At 41.7% G+C, this 7,500-nt stretch overlaps 1 protein-coding gene across 1 annotated transcript in view; it reads left to right on the forward strand.

The window, feature by feature from the left end:
* The window catches only part of mpp2a (MAGUK p55 scaffold protein 2a), a 51,736-nt gene that overhangs the window by 28,704 nt on the left and 15,532 nt on the right, over window positions 1-7,500 (forward strand). The gene's annotated exons all lie outside the window — the stretch shown is intronic.

A 7,500-nucleotide genomic window follows, 5' to 3' on the forward strand; every position in this document is an offset into this window, starting at 1 on the left:
GAAGTTAGGTAAAAAGAAAACTGCCCTTCATTTCCCTGTTTGTGTATTTATACTTTGGATATGTGGGTGTTTTGTCAGTGGATGGGTGCGGTCGTGGGTGTGTGCCTATGTGCCAATAGGATGCTATGAGGGTGTGTTTTGTCAGTAGATGGGTGTGTTCGTGGGCGTGTGTCTATGTGCAGATGAGCCTATTCTGGGATGTTGTGTGGTTCCGGGGTGGCCATTTTGACTCGTTGCTCTTGATTGGCCATCTTCATCCTGTGGTCTTCCTCTGTGCCCTCTTCATCCTGTGGTCTTCTTCTATGTCCCCCTTTAACCTGTGAACGACTGGGCATAATCCCCCATCCCCAAACATCAACCATTTCTATAGGGATTAGGACCCCGGGTGGGGCTGGGCCATCCTGGAAACATCAGGATTACCTGTGGTGCCATCTTGCCCAGGCCCGTCTTGGAGAACATTAACATGATTGCCTTTGAACGAGAACGTAATGGTTCTTGAGGCGTTGGCTCCTGCGTAACCATCTGTAGACTACCTTTATTCAGTTATTTAGCTGCAAAATGTTCTGGGCCTATTTGTTCGCCATATCCTGTTAATCAAATCATGTTCAGTCATCCTTGCAATTTTTCATCATCACAACACATATTAGTAAACATTCAATCTTTATTATCAAACATTCTAATTAAATCAACTAACAAACCTAGAGTATCTCTAGTTATCTAAAAGCTAGTTTCTACTACTGTACAATATCTAACAACTCCCCCTGTTGGTGTCATTCATGACACCACTAATTTAAATATTGTACAGACTCTAAATTTATGCTATGAGCGGCGATATCTTCTTCTTGCACCCGTCGTGCTACTGTCCATTCCCTTTGTATGTTTCTCTTATGATCTAGTGGTGGGCCTCGCTTTTCAATCGCTGTAACACCAAGCTTTTCACCTGATACATGGAACACGTCAAAATACAAAAATTAAAGTTGTCATAACACAGAGTAAAAATATACACATACACCACAACTGCTTTTCATCAAAAATACCACTGGGATAGAAATGGGATTTCCAACCTGACCATGTGACTGACAATTCCAACCTGTAAGTTTATCCCCGTCCATGGGGCTGTGTCCTTAGTTCGCGTCACCTGTAAAATTGCTTTCAAACACCTGTTTTCTTGGAGGGATTATTGGAGGAATTGTGTTATTATTGACCAATGTAAATATTCGTTGTCATAAAATGCAAAAGTTGAAGCATCCCCCTGTTCCACTGAACGCTTTTTGGGACAATGGCTGTGAGAGTGCAGCCTACTGCTGGAAGACCTTGTCTCCATGTCCTCTCCTGTGTCCTAATGGAACTAAAATATTAAGTAATTCAAATATTTACCCAAGACAATAAGATACACACATTTCCAGTTCCCTATTGCACCGGGCATTGTGATAAGGGATACCAAAAATATCAATACATTTGATTAGTGTAGAAACAAAGTTAGGTTTGAGTTAGTTGAAAGAGTTAGTTTTTGTTATGTGTTAGGACCATTCCACATGCATACAGACTTCCTTGAGTCCAATAACCTTCTCCTGTTCCCATGGCCATTTTGATGGCTTCCGATGAGGTCCTCCTGCACCCTGTGATGAGACATCTCAGAGCAGAACAGTTAGTTCATTGCAACATGGTTTACCAGACTCGACATATCATACTTGGTATGACTACTAGAGAAAAATGTTCTCAACCATGTTTTAGTCTTTGTTCTTAATTTTACTGTCATTATCAGACCATATCCTTCATTTCTTCTTTCAACCTCTTCTTTGCTTCTGCTAACTGTAATTTCAAGAGTTGTGTTTGTGCTGTCTCAGTACCTTGTTGCTCTTCCCTGCGTTTATCTGTGTATCGTTTTATGTGGTGTTTCAAGTGTCTTTCCCATTGTTCTGTGGTGCAGCCAGGGAGGTCTGGATTACTTTCTATTGCCTCCTTCACTGTTCTCGGGACCGCTGCTAAGACTGCCTGTCTAAACAGAGTGGTGTGTAATTGCCCCGAGCCAGGATGGCTCCCTGCGATGTCCGTCCAAGTTTCTTTACTCTTTGTCAAAAACTCGTGAATGTCTTGCCCTTCCTTAAAACTAAACACCAGAGTATGCATTGCCCCTGGAGGAACCGGATATCGCTTACGCATTGCAGAGCCTATTTCAGTAGCATATAGTGCCAATGACGTTGAATCAGGTAAATGCTTCATTCTTGCACCTGATTCTACCTCGTCCATCTCCCATGTACTGGTTTGATTACAAAGCATCGCACGCCAATCACCCACAGCTAATTTGTGTCCCATAGTCACTTTCGTCAGTTTAGACATCCATGGACCCCCACCTACCTCTGCCGGCCTCGGCATTTGGTCCAAAATTGTGTTCATGTCCGCAAAGCTAAAAGGCTTGTATTCTTCCCCACCCATCTGTCCTGCTTTTCTCAATAGTGGATACTGGTGACCTACAGTCTTGCTTGGCCCTCGTGTCGCGGTTTCAAGACCATGTGTAGGTGTGGAATTAAGTGTTAATGTGCCTGACAATGTTGCCTGCATTGGTTGTCTCTGTGCTACCCAGTCTTGGCTGGGTGCTACCCCATCTTTCCTATTAAATTGTGTTGTTCGATTTTGCTCCCTATGTTCCATTTCTCTTCCCAATGTTGTCTCAGACGCGAATGAATCTTCTGCTTCCATCTCGCTCCCTTCTATTTCATCTACTGTCTCAAAGCCAGACATGCTCGACACCTTTACTCGTCTTAGCTCTTGGAAACTTCCATCAACCAAATCCTCACTTTCATTAACCAAACTTCTCAACCTCCTGTCTCTATCTGCTCTCCTATCCTCCTGTCCTGAATGTACTTCTTCTGCTGTAACTGTACCACTGGTAATTTTGAACTGTGGCATTTGAGTATTGTATGGGGGTGGTGGTGTTGAGTTTAATGGTGCGGCATGCAACATAGCTGTTCGTAGTTTTCTACTCTCAACCTTTCTCTGTGAAAGTTCCAGTGCTGCACATGTAACAGACATATTGTATAAATATTTCCGGCGCAATTCCAACACTTCTCTCTTTTTCTTCCAGTTTCCTCTAAACAACAATGACGGTTTCACTTGCTCGTGCTGTTCTAAATCAACTTTTGCATTCTCTGCGGCCTTGTTCAAATAGGGCAGTAGTGGGCGTCTTTCATTATTACATGGTACCAGTTCTTGTGATTTCAACTCACGCCACAATCGCACATATGCTTTCTTCATTTCCTCTCTCTTTACCAGCCGTTCATTTCCAACTAAGTCATTGAGCACATCTTCCCATTGTTCTAAGACAGTATTCCAATTCATTTTATTCTTAGTTTGACCATCTGACTCCATTATTGACAAACAATTTCCAACTTCTTCAAACTCCTTATCAAAGCTACCATCCATTTCTTTCATTCATTCTTTTTTCTTCTTCTTTTTTTAGTTCCTGTATAATGCAATCAATCACGCTCACACATTCACACCATTGGCCAACAGTCACACGTACACGCTCATTCTCACTTCACATACACTCACTGTTCAAACCCCCTGTAGTTCTACAACCCAAATAAAACCAAAACCAAAACCAAAATGCAACTTAAAACCAGTCCAGCGTTACCTTTTACCCTTTAAATGCATGCAAGAAGCTCAGAGATTACTAGGTTCTACTCACTAAGCACACCACCGGCTTAGATTTGTCTTTTTATTAGCGTGAGACGACGTTCAACTCATCCAGGCCTGTAACCAAATTCCCAATGCAATTCCTATAGTTCCCAAAACAATTCCCAATACAATTCCAATACAATTTCTATAGCCTGCGATCACCAGACTACACTAAACCGCCGGTTTAGATTTGTCCTTTTTTTTAATGTGGGAGACATACAACCCAACACCAATCTATATCTCTATAGATACGGCCTACTAAGTCCCAGACTTAGATTCTTGGCCCTACTAAGCCCGACACTGGCTTAGATTTCTCTTTTGTTTAGCGTGAGACGAGATTCAACTCATCAAGGCCTGCATCCAACTCTTTATACTCAATACTTCAAACCTTTTACATATGATCAATTAAACTGTAGTTAAGCCCCAGGCTTACTTAAACGTGTCTTTTTCTTTTCATGAGAGACATCAACTCATCTCGGTCTATAAAAACAAACCAATGCACAATATAGCTTACTAGGTCTCTGGCAGATGTTATATTCTTATCGCTTGGACTCCTTAAAATAAACCAAAACAAACAAAACATAGGCCTACCAATGCTTGTGTCTCTTATGCAAGCTGTACAGGGACATGCGCTACAGAATAACACCAAACACAATTTAGTACTCTTCTCCAAATGCAGATCTTAGAGTAAAGGTGTCTGCTTACCTCTCTTTGTGTGGCCACTGTTGGTGTTATTCGGTCATGCAGTCCTCCAGGATACCAAAAAATAAAATTTAATCCGTTTTTCCTTTTGAATCACAGTCGCCGGTCACCAATTATTAAATATATGGACTCCGCCATATTACATGTTCGTTGAATTCAAAAAGGAAAAAGGCAAAACAGTCCGAATATGTCCCCAACAAAATCCAAGGATTTATTGTCTACAAAAAGTATATTTACAGCAGTAGTAACCGATGCTATCTAGAACACTGGATACTACACAAAAAGCATAAGATACACAAGCATTCAGAGCTCTGGAGATTTCCTGACCTAAATACCCCTGACCGATAACAAACGTTAATGCAGTTTAGGAGAAGTTAGGTAAAAAGAAAACTGCCCTTCATTTCCCTGTTTGTGTATTTATACTTTGGATATGTGGGTGTTTTGTCAGTGGATGGGTGCGGTCGTGGGTGTGTGCCTATGTGCCAATAGGATGCTATGAGGGTGTGTTTTGTCAGTAGATGGGTGTGTTCGTGGGCGTGTGTCTATGTGCAGATGAGCCTATTCTGGGATGTTGTGTGGTTCCGGGGTGGCCATTTTGACTCGTTGCTCTTGATTGGCCATCTTCATCCTGTGGTCTTCCTCTGTGCCATCTTCATCCTGTGGTCTTCCTCTATGTCCCCCTTTAACCTGTGAACGACTGGGCATAATCCCCCATCCCCAAACATCAACCATTTCTATAGGGATTAGGACCCCGGGTGGGGCTGGGCCATCCTGGAAACATCAGGATTACCTGTGGTGCCATCTTGCCCAGGCCCGTCTTGGAGAACATTAACATGATTGCCTTTGAACGAGAACGTAATGGTTCTTGAGGCGTTGGCTCCTGCGTAACCATCTGTAGACTACCTTTATTCAGTTATTTAGCTGCAAAATGTTCTGGGCCTATTTGTTCGCCATATCCTGTTAATCAAATCATGTTCAGTCATCCTTGCAATTTTTCATCATCACAACACATATTAGTAAACATTCAATCTTTATTATCAAACATTCTAATTAAATCAACTAACAAACCTAGAGTATCTCTAGTTATCTAAAAGCTAGTTTCTACTACTGTACAATATCTAACAGAGGTCATCAGTGTGCGTTTCAACCTTTCTTTGCATTGAACTTTTACATTTTGAGTCTGCATCGGGCTTAAATAGATTGGTGTGAGATTTGAATGCAATCCTATGGAGAATATCAGGATCTGCTTCAGTAGTCACAGTGCATGTTGACATGCATGTTTCTTTTAGGTGTATTTCAGATTGCCAATGTTGACAGCATTCATGCATCCCCAAACCATGTCAGTCCCACTACCATGCTTGGCTATTGAGAGGATACACCTTTTTTGTAAAACTCACTTGTTTACCACCACACATGCTTGACACCATCTAAAGCAAATGTGTTTATCTTGGTCTCAAGAGAGATGAACAGACCAAGGATATGGATCACTGGAACCATGTCGTGTGATCTGAAGAGACCAAGATAAACAAATATACTTTAGATGGTGTCAAGCATGTGTGGTGGTAAACAAGTGAGTTTTTAAAAAAAGTGTATCCTATCAAAAGCCAAGCATGGTAGTGGGACTGACATGGTTTGGGGATGCATGAATGCTGTCAACATTGGTAATCTGAAATACACCTAAAAGAAACATGCATGTCAACATGCACTGTGACTACTGAAGCAGATCATGCATTCAAATCTCACACCAATCTATTTAAGCCCGATGCAGACTCAAAATGTAAAAGTTCAATGCAAAGAAAGGTTGAAACGCACACTGATGACCTCCCTTGTCATCCCTTTTCATTTCGTTTCATTTCGAGACGATTCGAGCCAACACAGCCCCTTCTCTACCGGATTTTAATCTGGGGTGTACTCACTTTTGTGAGTACATGTCCAAACATTAATGGCTGTATTTTGTTTTTTTCTGAGTGAAAAAGAATTTAAGCGGTTAAATAAGTTGTTAAAAGGTCACTCATTGTGTCAAAGTTACATTTCTGTAATGCTTTCCTATGAAAAGATATACTCAAAAATCTGCAAAACTGTGAGGGGTGTATTCACTTTCGTGATATACTGTAACTTCAGCCAATTTCAACATGCAGTTGTAATGCTCACACTAGCCTGGACTTGACAGTACCTGATAATTTATTTTCTTCTTCAGTCTTTTCCGAGATCCTGGTCATTGTAATGGGGGGAGAGTTTGTTTACATTTCAAAAAAACATCTTGATTTATTCCCAAAAACACCCAAAAGGTTATGCAACATCAGCAGACAACTAGCAAACAGTGATACCTTTTGGGAAAATATTAAGAGTAGGCCTATGTTAAGAAGGTTTTTTACAAACAAAATCTGCCCCATTAGAATAGCTCAGATCTTTGAAAGGGCTGAGCCGAAAAATGCCGCTTCACCGGGTACTGACAAGTCAAGGGTAGCGTGAGCAATACAAAAGCATATTGAAATTGGCACAAGTGCTCCTTTAAATCTAGATACAACACTGTGGAGAGCCAAAGCACTCTAACAGCGGAGGCAAAATTCATTGTAAAACTCTAGGCCTGTGTAATTTCAACTCTTTCCAATTGACCCATTGACCAAAGCGTAAATTAGCAGCACTTCTGAGTGGGACCAAATGTTAACTGAAACAGAGTCAATTTCAACTTTCAGACTCACATTTTTCTACTGTGTATGCGGTACCTGTGGATATTTTAGGATAGAAAGAGTAGACGTCTGCACACTGTAGCTTCGCTTCGAAGGTTAATTGAAGTCATACAACGTTTCGACCCGACAGTGTCTTGGTAAAGTACCTGCTGGGTCGAAACGTTGTATGTCTGTAATAAACCTTCAAAGCGGAGCTACAGTGTGTGGACTTCCACTCTTTCTATTGTCAGGTACGCCTCTGTCCTGCACCTGGCCTTGGCCAGGTTGGGATGTGCATACTTTTACTCTTCTGAGGAACCCCTATGTTTATTTTCCAACCTCATCTCTATCTATAGGGCAGTCATGGGTAAGCAGTTAGGGCGTCAGACTTGTAGCCCAAAGGTTGCCGATTCGACTCCCGACCCGACAGGTTGGTGGGGGGTGTTCTGGC

Source organism: Engraulis encrasicolus, chromosome 2 (assembly GCF_034702125.1).
Source record: "Engraulis encrasicolus isolate BLACKSEA-1 chromosome 2, IST_EnEncr_1.0, whole genome shotgun sequence".
In the NCBI taxonomy this organism is placed as follows: domain Eukaryota; kingdom Metazoa; phylum Chordata; class Actinopteri; order Clupeiformes; family Engraulidae; genus Engraulis; species Engraulis encrasicolus.